General features: G+C 50.4%; 1 pseudogene; it reads left to right on the forward strand.

Moving 5' to 3' along the window:
- The window catches only part of LOC129548448 (solute carrier family 22 member 6-like), a 31,629-nt pseudogene extending 26,984 nt beyond the window's left edge, over positions 1 to 4,645 (forward strand).
- Positions 4,646 to 16,873: the final 12,228 nt, after the last annotated feature.

A 16,873-nucleotide genomic window follows, 5' to 3' on the forward strand; every position in this document is an offset into this window, starting at 1 on the left:
CCTCATCAAAAGCCTCTTTAGTTCCTCTTCATTTTCTGCCATTAGAGTAGCATCATCTGCATAGCTGAGGTTGTTGATATTTCTCCTGGCAATCTTATTTCAGCTTGTGACTCATACAGCCAGGCATTTCACATGATGTACTCTGCATAGAAGTTAAATAAGCAGGGTGACAGTATACAGCCTTGACACACTCTTTTCCCAGTTTTGAACCAGTCCACTGTTCCATGTCCAGTTCTAACTGTTGTTTATTTACCCACATACAGTTTTCTCAGGAGACAGGTAAGGTGGTCTCTTTAAGAATTTTCCAGTTTTTTGTGATCCACACAGTCAAAGGCTTTAGTCAATGAAGCAGGAGCAGATGTTTTTCTGGAATTCCCTTGCTTTCCCTATGATGTAACAAATGTTGGCAATTTGATCTCTGGTTTTTCTACTTTTCCTGAACCCAGCTTGTACATCTGGAGGTTCTCAGTTCACATACTGCTGAAGTCTAGCTTGAAGTATTTTGAGCATAACCTTCCTAGCATCTGAAATGAACACAATTGTATGATAGTTTGGACATTCTTTGGCATTGCCCTTCTTTGGGATTGGAAATACAACTGACCTTTTCCAGTCCTGTGGCCACTGAGGAGTTTAATCTCTTCAACTTCTGTTAGGTCCTTACCATTTCCGTGCTTTATCATGCCAACCCTTCCATGAAATGTTCCCTTGATATCTCCAATTTTCTTGAAGAGATCTCTAGTATTTCCCACTCTGTTGCTTTGCTCTACTTCTTTGCATTGTTCATTAAAGAAGGTCTTCTTGAAAATAGAAAGAGAAGTTAAGGAAACTATTCCATTCACTGTTGCAACGAAAAGAATAAAATATTTAGGAATATATCTACCTAAAGAAACAAAAGAGAACTATAGAAAACTATAAAACACTGGTGAAAGTAATCAAAGAGGACACTAATGGATGGAGAAATATACCATGTTCGTGGATTGGAAGAATAAATATTGTAAAAATGAGTATACTACCCAAAGTAATTTATACATTCAATGCAATCCCTATCAAGCTACCAATGATATTTTTCACAGAACTAGAACAAATAATCTCACAGCTTGTATGGAAATACAAAAAACCTCGAATAGCCAAAGCAATCTTGAGGAAGAAAAATGGAACTGGGGGAATTAACCTGCCGGACTTCAGGCTCTACTACAAAGCCACAGTCATCAAGACAGTATGGTACTGGCATAAAGACAGAAATATAGATCAATGGAACAAAATAGAAAGCCCAGAGATAAATCCACGCACCTATGGACACCTTATCTTTGACAAAGGAGGCAAGAATATAAAATGGGGAAAAGACAGTCTCTTTAACAAGTGGTGCTGGGAAAACTGGTCAGCCACTTGTAAAAGAATGAAAGTAGAACACTTCCTAACACCATACACAAAAATAAAACAAAATGGATTAAAGATCTAAATGTAAGACCAGAAACTATAAAACTCCTAGAGGAGAATGTAGGCAAAACACTCTCCGACATAAATCACAGCAGGATCCTCCATGACCCACCTCCCACAATATTGGAAATAAAAGCAAAATTAAACAAATGGGACCTAATTAAAATCAAAAGCTTCTGCACAGCAAAGGAAACTATAAGCAAAAAAAAAAAGAAAAGAAAAAAATTCAAAAGAAAAAAAAAAAAAAGAAGGTCTTCTTATTTCTCCTCACTGCTCTCTGGAACTCAGCTTTCAGTTGGACGTATCTTTCCCTTTCTTCTTTACCTTTCACTTCTCTTTCCTCAACCATTTTGCCTTCTTGGATTTTTCTTTGCTATGCTTTTGGTCACTGCCTCCTGTACAGTGTTACAAACCTCCATCCATAGTTCTTCAGGCACTCCGTCTATCAGATCTAACTCCTTGAATCTATTCACGACCTCCACTGTATAATCATAAGGAATTTGATTTAAGTCACACCTGAATGGCCTACGCTACTGATACTGCATATAAACAGATAACTAATGAGAACCTCCTGTATAGCACAGAGACTCAACTTGGTGCTCTATGATGACCTAAATAGGAAAGAAATCCCAAAAAAGACAGGATATACATATGGCTGGTGCACTTTGCTGTACAGCAGAAAATGACATAGCAGTACAAAGAAACTATAGTCCAATTTTTAAAAATAAATAAAGATCACTTTGGCTTCCTCGTGGAGAATAGACTGGGAATGCAAGGGCCCAGAGTAGAAATGGGGCAACTCCCCTGGTGGTCCAGTAGCTAAGACTCTGTCCTCCCAATGCAGGGGGCCCTAGTTTGATCCCTGATCAGGGAACTAGATCCCACAAGCTGCAACAAAGATCGAAGATCCCGAGTGTCACTACTAAAACCCATCACAGTCAAATAAAATAATTTAAAAAAAAAAAGTAGAAATGGGAAGACCGGCCAGGAGCTTACTGCAATGGCACTGGCAAAAGGTGAAAATGACTCATCGTAACCTGGGGCTTCCCTTGGGGCTCAGTTGGTAAAGAATCTCCCTGCGATGCAGGAGACCCGGGTTCGATCCCTGAGTTGGGAAGATAACCTGGAGAAGAGAATGGCTACCCACTCCAGTGTTCTTGCCTGGAGAATCCCATGGACAGAGGAGCCTGGCGGGCTACTGTCCTGGGGGTCACAGGGACGTGAGTGAGTGACTAACCACTGTCACAGCCTGGTGGGCAGTGTTTGCGGAGATGGAGAGGAGGCAGCTGATTCTGAATGTGCTTTGGAAGAAGAGCCATCCAAGGACGTGGGGAACTAAGGGAACAGGAGTCATCAGGATGATTACCAGATACTTGGGCAACTGGGTGGTTCGATGTGCCCATCGATGTGCCAGGATGGGCAATCACTGAAGAGCAGACGTGGAGGCATATAAAATGTGAGGGGCCTTTTAGACACCTAAAATGAAGGTGTTGGGTAGGAAGCTGGATATGGTGTCTGGAGCTTGGGGAAGAGGTTGGTTGGGGGTTTGTTCACGGTTATACAGTAAGTTCAAATTGGAACCGGAACCCTAGCTTCTGCGTTCTGAAAACAGTTACTCTCAACTTTCCTTTTAGCCAGCCAGGGTAAGTGCATTCCTGTGAAAAACAAATGAAAGTGTTAGTTGCTCAGTTCAGTTCAGTCGCTCAGTCGTGTCCAACTCTTTGCGACCCCACGAATCACAGCACGCCAGGCCTCCCTGTCCATCACCAACTCCCGGAGTTCACTCAAACTCATGTCCACAGAGTCGGTGATGCCATCCAGCCATCTCATTCTCTGTCGTCCCCTTCTCCTCCTGCCCAATCCTTCCCAGCATCAGAGTCTTCATGTCCAACTCTTTGTGACCCCATGGACTGCAGCCCACCAGGCTCCTCCGTCCATGGAATTCCCCAGGCAAGAATACTGGAGTGGGTTGCCATTCCCTTCTCCAGGGGATCTTCCTGACCCAGGGGTCAAGCTACCGTCTTCTGTATTGCAGGCAGATTCTTTGCCAAGTAAGCCACCAGGGAGGGATGTGAAAGAAGAAAACATGATTGACAGGCAGAGTTAGGGCACCCACAAACCTCACTGGCCTCACCGGGGTGCTCTCCCTCCCTACAGGCAGTTCAGTTCAGTTCAGTCGTGTCTGACTCTCCGCGACCCCATGAATCACAGCACGCCAGGCCTCCCTGTCCATCACCAACTCCCGGAGTTCACTCAAACTCATGTCCAGAGTCGGTGATGCCATACAGCCATCTCATTCTCGGTCGTCCCCTTCTCCTCCCGCCCCCAACCTTTCCCAGCATCAGAGTCTTTTCCAGTGAGTCAACTCGTCGCATGAAGTGGCCAAAGTATTTCAGTTTCAGCTTTAGCATCAGTCCTTCCAAAGAACACTCAGGATCGATCTCCCCCAGAATGGACTGGTTGGATCTCTTTGCGGTATAAGGGACTCTCAAGAGTCTTCTCCAACACCACAGTTCAAAAGCATCAATTCTTCAGCAATCAGCTTTCTTCACAGTCCAACTCTCACATCCATACATGACCACGGGAAAAACCATAGCCTTGACTAGACGGACTTTGTTCGCAAAGTAATGTCTCTGCAGAGAGGTGTAAATGTGACAAACTGAGCCTGCTGGTGGGCATGACCTCCGACCTCTACCCTTCCCTGCCTTTTTTCATCTATGGAGGGGTTCTCGTGGCTGCCTGCCCCATCACCTTCCCCCTGTCAGAGATGCTGGGGCTGCCGCTGCCCAACACACTGCAAGACCTGGAGAAAAGGTAGGCTTCCCCCGAGACCCTCAGAGATCTAGAACCGCACAAATCCTTGATCCAGTCCATTTAACAAAAAAGTAAAAAACAGATCCAGGGGAGGCTGGGGACTTAGTTGGGGTCATTCAGCTAGACTCTGGTGGAGCCAAGGCCAGAATCCAGGACTCCGGCTTCCCTGGTCCTATTCTCACAGATAGGCAGAGTCCCCTAGAATCCTTTCTGGGACTCTCAACTCTTGGAAACAGTAGGAGATTTGGACATAAAGTGGGACAACTGAGCACAAACCTAAAAAGGATCCCCCATCTCTACTCCCACACCCTGCTTCTCCTTCCCCCGTAGATGGAAAGAGAAATCGGGGCAGAAGCAGCAGGAGCAGCAGATGGTCCCACTCCAGTCCTCCTGAGAACCGAGCAGGGGCAGCGGCTGGACGGAGTCCCTGCATCTCCACACCAGGAGGAGGAACAGAGAAATGGCAGCCAGGGGAAGACGGGAGGGGCCTCTACTGGACCTGTGTTTCCAGAGAATACTTTCCCGGGGCCCCCCACTCCCAGCCAGATCCATCCTATCACTTCATTAAAAACAGCTATGCACATAAAATGATTCCATTATATATATTATATTCTTTCTCAGATTCTCTTCCATTATAGGTTATTACAAGATAATGAATATAGGTCCCTTAGCTATACAGTGGGCCTTTGCTGCCACTGCTGCTGTTTAGTCACTTAGTCATGTCCAACTCTTTGTGACCCCATCAACTGCAGCAGGTTTCTCTGCAATTGCCCGGCTTCTCTGTCCTTCACGATCTCCCGGAGTTTTCTCAAATTCACATCCACTGAGTCATGATACTATCTAACCATCTCATCCTCTGTCGCTTCCCTCTCCTCCTGCCCTCAATCTTTTCCAGCATCAGGGTCTTTTCCAACGAGTCGGCTGTTTGCATCAGGTGGCCAAAGTATTGGAGCTTCAGCATCAGTCCTTCTGATGAATATTCAGGGTTGATTTCCTTAAGGATTGACTGGTTTGATTTCCTTGCAGTCCAAGGGACTCTCAAGAGTCTTCTCCAGGACCACAATTTGAAAGCATCAATATTTCAGCTGTTCAGTTCAGTTCAGTTCAGTTGCTCAGTCGTGTCCGACTCTGCGTGACCCCATAAATCGCAGTACACCAGGCCTCCCTGTCCATCACCAACTCCCGGAGTTCACTCAAACTCATGTCCACAGAGTCGGTGATGCCATCCAACCATCTCATTCTCTGTCATCCCCTTCTCCTCCCGCCCCCAACCTTTCCCAGCATCAGAGTCTTTTCCAGTGAGTCAACTCATCGCATGAGGGAACTTATTTCCTTGCAGTTGTAGGGCTGAGGGCCCTGGCCACCACTCCAAGCCCTAGCCCTTTGTATGATCTCATTATTGTCTTTATCTTGTAGAAACCTAATGGTTTGTTTACTATTACCGGGCAAAGGTAACAGTAGTGCAAAGTCCTCTAGTAAGGAGAGTGCTTAGCAATTTCTGGAAACAGCAAGTCCTATTTGGCTATAACAGACTAGTAAGGAGGCAGTGCTTAGATCAAGGAGGAAGAAGAGGCTGATCACACAACAGACTTGCACGTACTTTTGAGACCAGGAGCTTCACTCTGAAAAAGATGAGAAAGTGATAGAGCATCTCAAATAGAGGAAAGATACAATTTGAGTTATATGTCAAAAGGAACCCCCAAAATAAGACCAAAGAAATGGACTTCCCTGGCAGTCTAGTGGTTAAGACTCTACACTTCCATTGCAGGGGACACAGGTTTGATATCTGGTCAGGGAACTAAGATCCTGCAAGCCACATGGCGCAGCCAAAAACTTTAAAAAATGACTTAAAAAAAAAGGAAGCTTCTGAATGCTGTGTTGAGGACAGACTACACAATGAGTCTGGGTAGAAGCAGGAAGACCAGTGTGGAGGCAGTTATCCAGGTGAGAGATGACACTGGCCAAGACCACAGTGGTTGGACCCTGAATATATTCAAGGAAGAGACAAGAGGATTTTTTTTTGATGAATTAGATTTGAGTACGTAAGGAAAAGACTGACTTCCCAAGTGATACTAGTGGCAAAGAACCTGCTTGCCAATGTAGGAGACACAAGAGATGCGGAATCAACCCCTGGGTGGGGAAGATGCCCTGGAAGAGGAAGGGGCAACCCACTCCAGTATCCTTGCCTGGAGAATCCAGTGGACAGAGGAGCCTGCCAAGCTACAGTTCATAGGATCGCAAAGAGCTGAACACAACTGAAGTAACTGAGCATGCATGCATGTGAGAGAAAGAGCAAAGTCAAGAATGACTGCACGCTGTGAGATAAGCCAGCCTGCAGTTGGGGTTAGGGATGAGTCACGTCTGAGATGATCCTAGGTATCCAAGGGGAGCTGGCAGGCAGCAATGATGACAGCGATAACAATAACCATAGCTCCAGCCGTAGTACCAATTGGAGTCAGGCACTCTTCCAACGCTTTACATATCTTAATTCATTTAATCCTCATAACAACCTTATGACGTCGAGCTATCATTATCCCCATTTTACAGATGAGGAAATTTTGGATATATGAGTCTGGTGTTCAGAGGAGAGGCTGGGCTGGAGACATAAAATCCGGAAGTCATCAACGAGTGGGTGACATAACTTAGAGGTCTTAGAGATCTAAGACTGAGCCCAGATCTTCCAAAGTTTAGAGAGTGGAAGCATGAGGAAGATCAGCAAAGAAGACAGGAACAGCAATCAAGGACGCAGGAGAACCAAGAGGGGGTCCTCAGAGGCTCTGTCCAGAAAATAGCTCTAGAAGGAAGAAGTGATGAAGAGAAAACACTTTGGGAACTGCGAATTGAGATCTAAGTACAAGGAGACAACGTGGGGTTGGGTGCTAGCCACTGAATGATTATATATGCATGTGTGCTAAGTTGCTTCTGTCATGTCCGACTCTGCAGCCCTATGGACTGTAGCCTGCCAGGCTCCTCTGTCCATGGGATTCTCCAGACAAGAATACTGGAGTGGGTTACCATTTCCTCCTTCAGGGCATCTTCCTGACCCAGGGATCAAAGGAGTCTCTTCTGTCTTATGCTTTGGCAGGAGGATTCTTTACCACTAGTGCCACCTGGGAAGCCAGCCTACTGCAAGTCACAAGGCCTCAGCTTCCACATCTGTAAAATGGATCTTTACCACCCTGTGACAAGCCTCTGTCCCCAGTCTCATCCCAGGACCACCAGCTGAGTTAGGCTTCCCACCCTCATCCCGCCACCTTTACCTCCTCATCTCCCCACCTCTTGCCATTTGCCTCACTAGAATGTTCTAGTTCATAATCTATACTTTTGCCTCCAAGGCATTCCCTCATCTTGAACCAAGCTTATGATGGGGGACAGGGTATCACTGTAAATGCTTGTAGGATTCATCTCCCACCCTGCCTTTCCTCTGGCACCTGGCTCTCCTTTGACCCTGGCTCAGGCCCAGAGACTCAAGAGCTGCAGCAAGGGAGAGGGAAAAAGCTGCTTGTTAACCTCCTAGAACCCCAAATCCCAGAAATAGATTTACAGAGGAAGTCTGGAACCATGCGTAGGAAGTGGGAGGGGCCAGGAACTGAGGTTCAAGGTGCAGGGGTCTGAGGCCAGAGGGGCCAGAGACCTCATAGGGGCCTGAGGAATAAAGTCTGTTGATTGAGGATTGGGCTGCAGGCAAGGAGTGGGAAACCTGAGGCTGGGGCATGAGATTGGGAACCAGGAAACCACATCTTAGGGCTATGGGCCAGCCATCACACGGACCCCTGCCAGGAAGGCCCAGACAGCACCCTTCAGGACTCTGGTGACCAGAAAGAATCTGGGAAGCTGGCAGCTGGGTGGAGTTTGAGCTCTCCAGGACTGAGCCAGGGAAGTCACAGTAAGCCAAGCACAAAGACCAACATACTAAGAAGAGTAGAGCCAGGAGATGGAAGTATCCTGGAAAGGCTGGAGCCAAGGAAACAAGTCCTTGAAGGGACAGGAAGCCCAGGCCTGAAAGATGGAGGAAATGGCTAAAATGATCACCTGTTGGAGTTGGAGCATTTCTAGATAAGCCATCCCAGAGTGACTCAAGTGTGTTCCTGAGATGCCAGTCCTAAAAGACGCTCTACATAAAAATAGTTCTGTGATAAAATAAGTTTGGAAAACACCGCATGTTCCTCTCTGCCTCTCAGAGATTCTTAGTGTACATTTGCTTTGTAAAGGCTCTAATAAGGGCAGGAATAGAGACTCAGACATAGAGAACAGACTTATGGACACTTATGGACACAGTGGGGGAAGGAGAGGGTGGGACAAATTGAGAGAGTAGCAATGAAATATATACATTACCAGGTGTAAATTTAAAATGCCATGAAATTAAAAGACACTTGTTCCTTGGAGAAAAAGCTATAACAAACCTAGACAACATAGTAAAAAGCAGAGACATTACTTTGCTGACAAAGGTCCGTATATTTAAACCTATGGTTTTTCCAGTAGTCATGTGTGAATGTGAGAGTTGGACCATAAGGAAGAAGGCTGAGTGCTGAAGAATTGATGCTTTTGAATTGTGGTGTTTTAGAGGACTCTTGAAAATCCCTTGGACTGCTAGGAGATCAAACCAGTCAATCCTAAAGGAAAGCAAACCTGAATATTCATTGGAAGGACTGCTGCTGAAGCTGAGGCTCCAATACTTTGGCCACCTGATGCAAAGAACCGACTCATTGGAAAAGACTCTGTTGCTGGGAAAGATTGAAGGCAGGAGGAGAAGGGGCAACAGAGGATGAGATGGTTGGATGGCATCACCAACTCAATGGACAGGAGTTCGAGCAAGCTCCGGGAGGTGGTGAAAGACAGGGAAGCCTGGTGTGCTGCAGTCCAAGGGGTCACAAAGAGTCAGACACAGCTGAGCAACTGAACAACAACAGCCATGTGTGAAATAGGTGGCTAGTGGAAAGGTGCTGTGTAGCGCAGGGAGCTCAGGCTCGTGTTCTGTGACAACCTTGCTGGGTGGGATGGGGTGGGAGGTGGGAGGGAGGTTCAGGAGGGAAGGAACATGTGTTTATCTGTGGCTGATTCATGTCGATGTATGACAGAAACCAAGACAATATTGTAAAGCAATTGTCCTCCAATTAAAAAAATTTTTAAAGAGTGTGAAAAATAAAGGCTCTGATAGGTTCCTCCCGTAAAGAAAGCCTAATTAATTTATCATAGAAGACTTTTTTCTTATAACTTAACACCTACTAATGTTCTGCAAAATAAACTTTGAGGTATACTAGAGTAGCCTCCCATTTTACTTCCAGCTTTACCAAAACTCAGAGAAGAAGAGTAACATGCCCTAGATCTCATGACCAGGAGAGACAGAGCTGAGCAAAACCCCAGGTATCCCATTTTTAAAGAACATCAAAGCTGGGAAAGTCCTCTAGGACTATATAATGCATCTATTCCATCTCTGCCTGGGTCCTCAATTCCATTTATGGAAGGGTAGCCTGAGGCTGGGAGAGAAGCCATGACTATTTCTTCTCCACAAGGTTCTTGCCTGGGGCCCCAACTTGACTCCAACATCCTGATGCCCTGAAAATTAAGTAACCTTGGGAATCAGATCCTTTTCCCCAGCCAGGCCTACATCCTCCGCGTTGGGGCCGGCTCCCTCCGACAATCACTCTACCTTTCTTTGCCTTTATCCCTAAGCTCAGGAAGTTCATGGACTCTGGTTCACCCTGGTACCTTTCTCAGGATCAATCTTGTCTCCTCAACTCATTCACCAATCCCATGGCTTCCGGGCTCTGGTTTCCCCTGTTCCCTCCCCAGTGCTGAACACAGTGCTGGGCATAGATTCCAGACTGTTCCCTTAAGACTGCATAATCAATCTGGAGGAAGTAGGATACAGCATAGGCTGCACTGTGGGGTTTTTTAACAGGGAGTATTGGGCTTCCCTGGGGTCTCAGATGGTAAAGAATCCACCTGCAATGCGGGAGAACTGAGTTCGATCCCTGGGTTGGGAAGACCCCCTGGAAGAGGGCATGGCAAACCACTCCAGTATTCTTGTCTGGAGATTCCCCATGGACAGAGGAGCCTGGCGGGCTATAGTTCATGGGGTCGCAAAGAGTCGGACACACCTTAGTTAAGCACACAGCACTGGTTGACAACTCTGGAGACCTACCCCTGGAATGCTGGGAAAAGGAGGAAGGCTAAGCTGGAGGCGGGCTTTTATCCCTGTCTTCCTCTACCCCAGGCAGGTTACAGAGCCACCCCACTGGCTGTGGCAGGAAAGCTAGAGCAGGCGGGGCATATGCTCAGTGGAAAGGTTCACATGCCTAGGAGGAACACACAGAGATAAATATTCACCCTAGAAGTGACACAGCTTGAGACCCACCATCCAAAAGCCAGACCCAGACCCAGACCCAGACTGGCTTCCTTCCTCCTTTCCTTTACGGCTGCCATTTTCTGTTAGAAGTTTCCTTTCGGAAAAGGGCTTCCTTTGTCTGATACACACCCAACCACTCCCTTTCTGAGCCTCTGGTCCTCTATGGGAAGAGGAAGCAGGGTGGGGAAGTTTGGTTCCCACCCCTGAGGGCTATGGGCTCCCTACCACTGCCGGCGGGGCACACGCCCTTCTCCAGTGGGCTCCAGCTTCAAGCCGACCCCTGAAGTGCCCCAGGGAGAAGGAGAGGCAGCTGGAGCCGGCAGGCCCCTCCCCCTCACTGGCCTCAGCCCTGGGGCTACAGGTCCTAACTCGATTGTGCGCGGTTAATCACAGCGTGTGCCAGCCAGCGGAGTAAACAGGCGGCCTCCGAGGTCCACTCAAAGTCATCAATCCCTTCCCTGGTCAGGCCTCCTTCAGTGCTGAGCCTGGCAGGAGGCGCCAGGGGGGCAGGGAAGGAGGGCCACGGGGCCAGGGTTGTGTTAGACCCTGGCAGAAAAGCTGATTGCCCCACAGCCCAGGGAAATGGATGAGAAGGAAAGAAGAGATGTGGATACCCCAACAATGACATTTGGGGGAACTTTAGGATGGGGCAAAAGTGATGATTGGGAAGCTCTGGCACCTACTAGCCATGTGACTTTGAACAGAGGACTGGACCTCTCCGTGCCTCAGTTTTCTCACCTGTAAAATGGGGATAATAATTCTACCTACTTCTTCAGGTTGCTATGAAAATTAAATTAGGGAAAGCACACAAAACACCGAGAACAGTGCCTGCACACAGTTGGGCCTATGTGTTTGCTAAATAAATGGAACAACAGAACGAATGACTGGGATGACACCCTATGTCTAGAAATCACCTGAAGAGTTCTCAACAAGATGTGGGCCAGTTTCCTGTATGTAAAAGGGAGATCATAATTGTGCCTGTATCAAGAAGCCATTCCCTTCCGTTCCGTTCCGTTGCTCAGTCATGTCCGACTCTTTGCGACCCCGTGGACTGTATCCTACCAGACTTCTCTGTCCATGGGATTCTCCAGGCAAGAATACTGGAGTGGGTTACCGTTTCCTTCTCCAGGGGATCTTCCCAACCCAGGGATCGAACCCGGGTCTCCCGCATTGGAGGCGGATGCTTTAACCTCTGAGCCACCAGGGAAGCCCAAGAAGCCATTAGGAGGGTTAAATGAGAAAATGCACTAAAGAGTTTATGAATGCAGTAGCTGGATGAAGCACAAGCTGGTATCAAGATTGCTGGGAGAAATATCAATAACCTCAGATATGCAGATGACACCACCCTTATGGCAGAAAGTGAAGAAGAACTAAAGAGCCTCTTGATGAAACTGAAAGAGGAGAGTCAAAAAGCTGACTTAAAACTCAACATTCAGAAAATGAAGATCGTGGCATCTGGTCCCATGACTTCATGGCAAATAGATGGGGAAACAATGGAAACAGTGAGAGACTTTATTTTGAGGGGCTCCAAAATCACTGTGGTTAGTGACTGCAGCCATGAAATTAAAAGGCTTTTTTCCTTGGGAAAAAACCTATGACAAACTTAGAAAGCGTATTATAAAAAGCAGAGACATTACTTTACCAACAAAGGTCCGTCTAGTCAAAGCTATGGTTTTTCCAGTAGTCATGTATGGATGTGAATGCCAAAGAACTGATACTTTCAAACTGTGGTGCAGAGAAGACTCTTGAAAGTCCCTTGAACTGCAAGATCAAACCAGTCAATCCTAAAGGAAATCAATCCTGAATATACATTGGAAGGACTGATGCTGAAGCTGAAGCTCCAACACTTTGGTCACCTGATGGGAAGAGCCAGCTCATTGGAAAAGACCATGATGCTGGGAAAGATTGAAGGCAGCAGGAGAAGGGGATGACAGAGGATGAGATGATTGGATGGCATCACCGACTTAATGGACATGAGTTTGAGAACGCTCTGGGAGTTGGTGAAGGACAGGGAGTCCATGGGGTCGCAAAGAGTCTGGACAGGACTGAGGGGGCTGAACAAAAACAAATGAAGTGTTTACAAACACGGTAGCCAGTAGCAAGCGCTGAAAGCAAGGTACCCAACTCCTATTTCTTCCTGGAGCTAGATCTGCACCATCCTTTACTCACTCATACCAACGAAAAGTCTTCACCGTAGTCTATGAAGAAGGAATATGTACTATAATTTCTTTCCCTGCGAAGGAAAATACGCTCTGGGCACCAGCCCCAGGCACCCCGGCCTCTCGGCGCCCCGGTCCCAGGCAAGAAGCAGCGCTGGCAGCTAGAGGGCGCGGCGGGAGCTGCAGAGAGCGGTGGGTACCACTGGAGCGGCCCGGACAGCGAATACTGAGTTCAACGACCCGGGCGGAGGCTCGGAGAGTGAGGGCAGCCCGCTGCCACCGATGGACTCTTTGCGCCTGTGCGAGGCGAGGGTCTCGCCGAGAGGTGGGTGGGAGAGGGGCCCGGCTTAGGCTCCACTCGCCTGGCTCCGTCCCTTTCCTCGCCTTTGTGGGCTTCGAGCTTCGGTCTCCGCCTCCGTGGGAAATTCGGACAGAGTACATGCCCTCGGGAGTCGGAGTCGGAGGGAAGGGTGTTACCAAGAAAGGAAGCAAACTTAGCTGGGTCGGGAGCAGGGAACCCCGAAATCCGTCCTGCCTCACCCGGCCACTCCCTGGGGGCTCGGACTCGGCTACACTGAGTCTGGGGACAGCCTTGTACATCAAAACCTCAGGGCCGGGCCACCGCCCTGAGTTTCTGCCCAGAGGTCTACCTGACTCCTCTCCAGCAGCCCCACTTCTTCCTGGGCCCGGGCCGGGGCCCCTATACCGTGTGGCGTGAAAACTTGGGGCCGGGTGTCCACTGACCAAGCGTAGCAAAGTCGACGCTGTTAATCCGATTTTTCGAGCTGCTTTTGGCCACAGAGATTTGCGCAAGAAGCACGGGCCTCCATCGTGCGGCGGAAAGCGCGCCTTTCCCCAGTCCGGGCCGCACGGCCACAGTGCGTCCAGCTCCTAGGCGGCAGCAAGTGACCTGGACTCCGAGGTCCTCACAGGCGGGATAAGGGAACGCTAACGCGCACCCTGAGGGAACGCAGCTTCTCCCCGAGCCCCAGTCCCACCGGGATCCAGAGATACGTCCAGGATGCGTCGCCTCGGTTCCCAACAATCCCCGCCCGACCCCGGGCGCCCGGTTAAGCCGACCCCACCCGCCGTGAGGACTAGGCAGCGCCCCTGCGGGTTCAGGCCGCGCGAGGCGCCACTCTCCGGGCCGCCAGACTCCATCCTTCCTTTGGAAGCTGACTTCGAGGCTTCGGGGCCGGCTGCGCTGGGCTTTTGCGGGCCCTCCGCCTGCCCCGAGTCTCCCAGAACACAGCCATGCCGGGGTAGGTGAAGCGCCCAGTAGGTGAAAGGGAGATTGTTCCTAAGAGGCCTTATCTTCGCAACTAGACTCGGAAAAGCCCTATTTCCTGTCCAAGATGATGCCTTTGCAGAAGTCACTTTCCTCCGGCCCCCCCGGGCTGCAGGGGATCGGGAGGGCCACCTTTCTAGGCCGCCTCCATCTGCAGTCCCGCCCCGATTTTAGTTTCTCCTTTTAAATCTGGGAATTAGTCCCTCCGCCCGGAAGGTGAGAGGGAGGGGGTAACAAGGCTGAGGGCCTAAAGCAGTGGGCGGCGGGGTGAGGGGGAACGTATCAAGGAAGGATATCCCCAGGACCACCGGCTGCCTCCCTGCTGGGAATGGAGGCCCCTGCCCACCACGGGTGAGATCACCAACCCAGATCCATTCCAGAGAGCACTGAGGACCAACCCTAGGTCTGGTGGAGGCCAGGAGGATCGCCCACTCCGCCACCTTCTCCCAGAACAGGAAGCAGCACTGATAAGTGGCAAGTTTTTCTCGGTTTGAGCTGCTAAAGTGGCTTCAAGCCGAGGGTGAAGGTTAAGACGAGGGGCTGCGAGCGCACAGCAGGAGCGCAGCGCTCACTTCCTTCCTGCACCGGCGCGCGGCTTTCAACCAAGATCCTCGAATTTTTACAAATGCTGTCACCGGTTTCTGACATCCCTGAAGCCTTCACTCTCCTTCCGCGACCCCAGTCCTTGGACCGCCCAAGGCACGCTGACCGCATCCTACGTGAAACCCCCTGGCACGGGAGCTGCTTATATCTCTGCTACTGCTAAGTCACTTCAGTCGTGTCCGACTCTGTGTGACCCCATAGACGGCAGCCCACCAAGCTCCCCCGTCCCTGGGATTCTCCAGGCAAGAACACTGGAGTGGGTTGCCATTTCCTTCTCCAAGCTCATCTGTAAAATGGGAATAATAATAGAAGCTCCCTCTGGGAGTTGCAGTGAGAAACAAAACTTGTTAATTAATTAAGAGCCCTTAACAGCGCCGGACACTTAGTAAGTGCTCAATACGAGTTATAAATAACAATGCCAACGGCTTTCACTTGTAACAAACGCCAGTGCCAAGTTTAACCTGCAACTGGCGATCAAACAGCGCTGTCAGGGAAGTATTTCTAAGTGCCCGGACTGATGATGAAACAGACGTAGAGGGGGCCCTAACTTGCTCAGGGCGACTCCCCTGGGAAGCGGGAGAGCTAGTTCCCACCCAAGGCAGCTTCCCTCTTCCTCCAGGAGAGGAGGCTGAGAGAGAAACTCGGCCCTACGGGGCGACCCCCTGTTCCCCCGGCGGCCTAAAGGAGAAAGTGAATCCTCCGCCAGGCGACCAAAATAGCAACCGCCAGGAGCCTGTGCCAAGAGGGATCCCGCCCGAAAGGCCAGAAAAGGGAAGTGGCCGAGGTCAAGCCCCGCAGTCCGGCTGCGGCTGCGGGTCGCGCGGGGGCGGCGCTGGACCCCCGCGTGCGCCGCCTGCCGCTGACTCGCCGAGCCCTTTGTCGCGAGCAGCCGCGTTCGTGCGGCACTCGGCGGCTTAAAATAAAGACAATGTTCCCAGCCTCCCTGCGGCTAAATCCGGCGCGGGTGCGGGGGCGGTGAGAGAGCCGGGTGGGAGAGCTTCTCCCGGCCCTACCTCCCTTCTCCCTTCCTGCCTCAGTTTCCCCATCTGGTAAGGGGACTCAGCCAAGTCTGGGGCCGAGAACGTACCATCGGGGGTGGGCTGGGGCGGGGGGCGGGGGGCGTCACCCCCCTGCCTCCGCGGCTGCACGGACTTAAAGAGCAAACAAACCTCTTGGGACAGAGAGGGGCACCCAGGAGGAGGCAAGGGAAAGCTGGTCACCCTCCTCTCCCGCCTACAAAATAAGTGTTTTTATTTCTAAAGGGACGTGTGCAGAGGCGGTGGGAGAAGAGAAAAGGGAGACCAAGGAGCTTGGCGGGGAGGGGGCCAGGAGAGAGCCTGATTCAGACTCGGAAATGGATGTTGAGCGTGGAGGCCTGACACCCCCACACTCAGCCACGTGTACGCGCACAAGTACACGCAGCCCCACCGCGCGCACGAGCCGCCGCCGCAAATCGAGCGCAGTCCAGCAGGGGGCAGCGGGTATCCGCGCCCAGGGGCAGGGACTGGTCGAGTTCTGACCCTCCCCTGCCCGGCTGGCTGACCCCGGAGTGGGACGGGGTTGCTCAGATTCCTCTCCAAACGTCAGGGTCTCCTGGCCTTCAGAGAGGAGGTGGCTTGTGTGCTTCCTCTAGCCGCAGCTGCTTTGAGAAGCAGAGATGCCCCCACATGTACCTGCCACGTGTGCCCACCCACCAGGGGCACGATGGTGGCTGGCCGCACCCCAGGGACTCGAGTTTCCGCTCCAGCTGACTCCATGGGCAACCGGGACTCCAGCCTGAGGAAGCTCAGGTTATCCTCAGGCATCAGGATTGAGAGGGGTGCTCATTGCTGGGAAGGGCAAGGGGTCAGTGGTGGGGCAGTTCCCAACCCCCCACCTCCACCCCTGAGCCCCTCCAGAGTTTCGGGCTCAGAGCTGAGGGACCTGAGTGCACACACTTACCAAGCACATTTTAAACCCACCTCTGCTCTTTAGTTTTCTCATCTACATCCTGCGAATAATAGATGATCCTGGTCCTTCCTGCTTTCCACCCCAGGGCTTCATCACAGCCCAGGAAGCAAAGGACCCAGCAGTAGCCTCCCCACCTCTGCTCTGTGGCCAGCTCCCCAGGAGGTCTCTAGGACCAGGTGAGGGCTGGGCATGACCCAGGTCTCTAAGGCAAAAGGTCCCCAGGGGTTCTATCTCTGAGGAAACTCAACACAGAAATCCAAACCAGCCTGGGGG

Source organism: Moschus berezovskii, chromosome 25 (genome assembly GCF_049115385.1).
Source record: "Moschus berezovskii isolate FMDL1 chromosome 25, NW_MosBer_1.0, whole genome shotgun sequence".
Lineage (NCBI taxonomy): Eukaryota > Metazoa > Chordata > Mammalia > Artiodactyla > Moschidae > Moschus > Moschus berezovskii.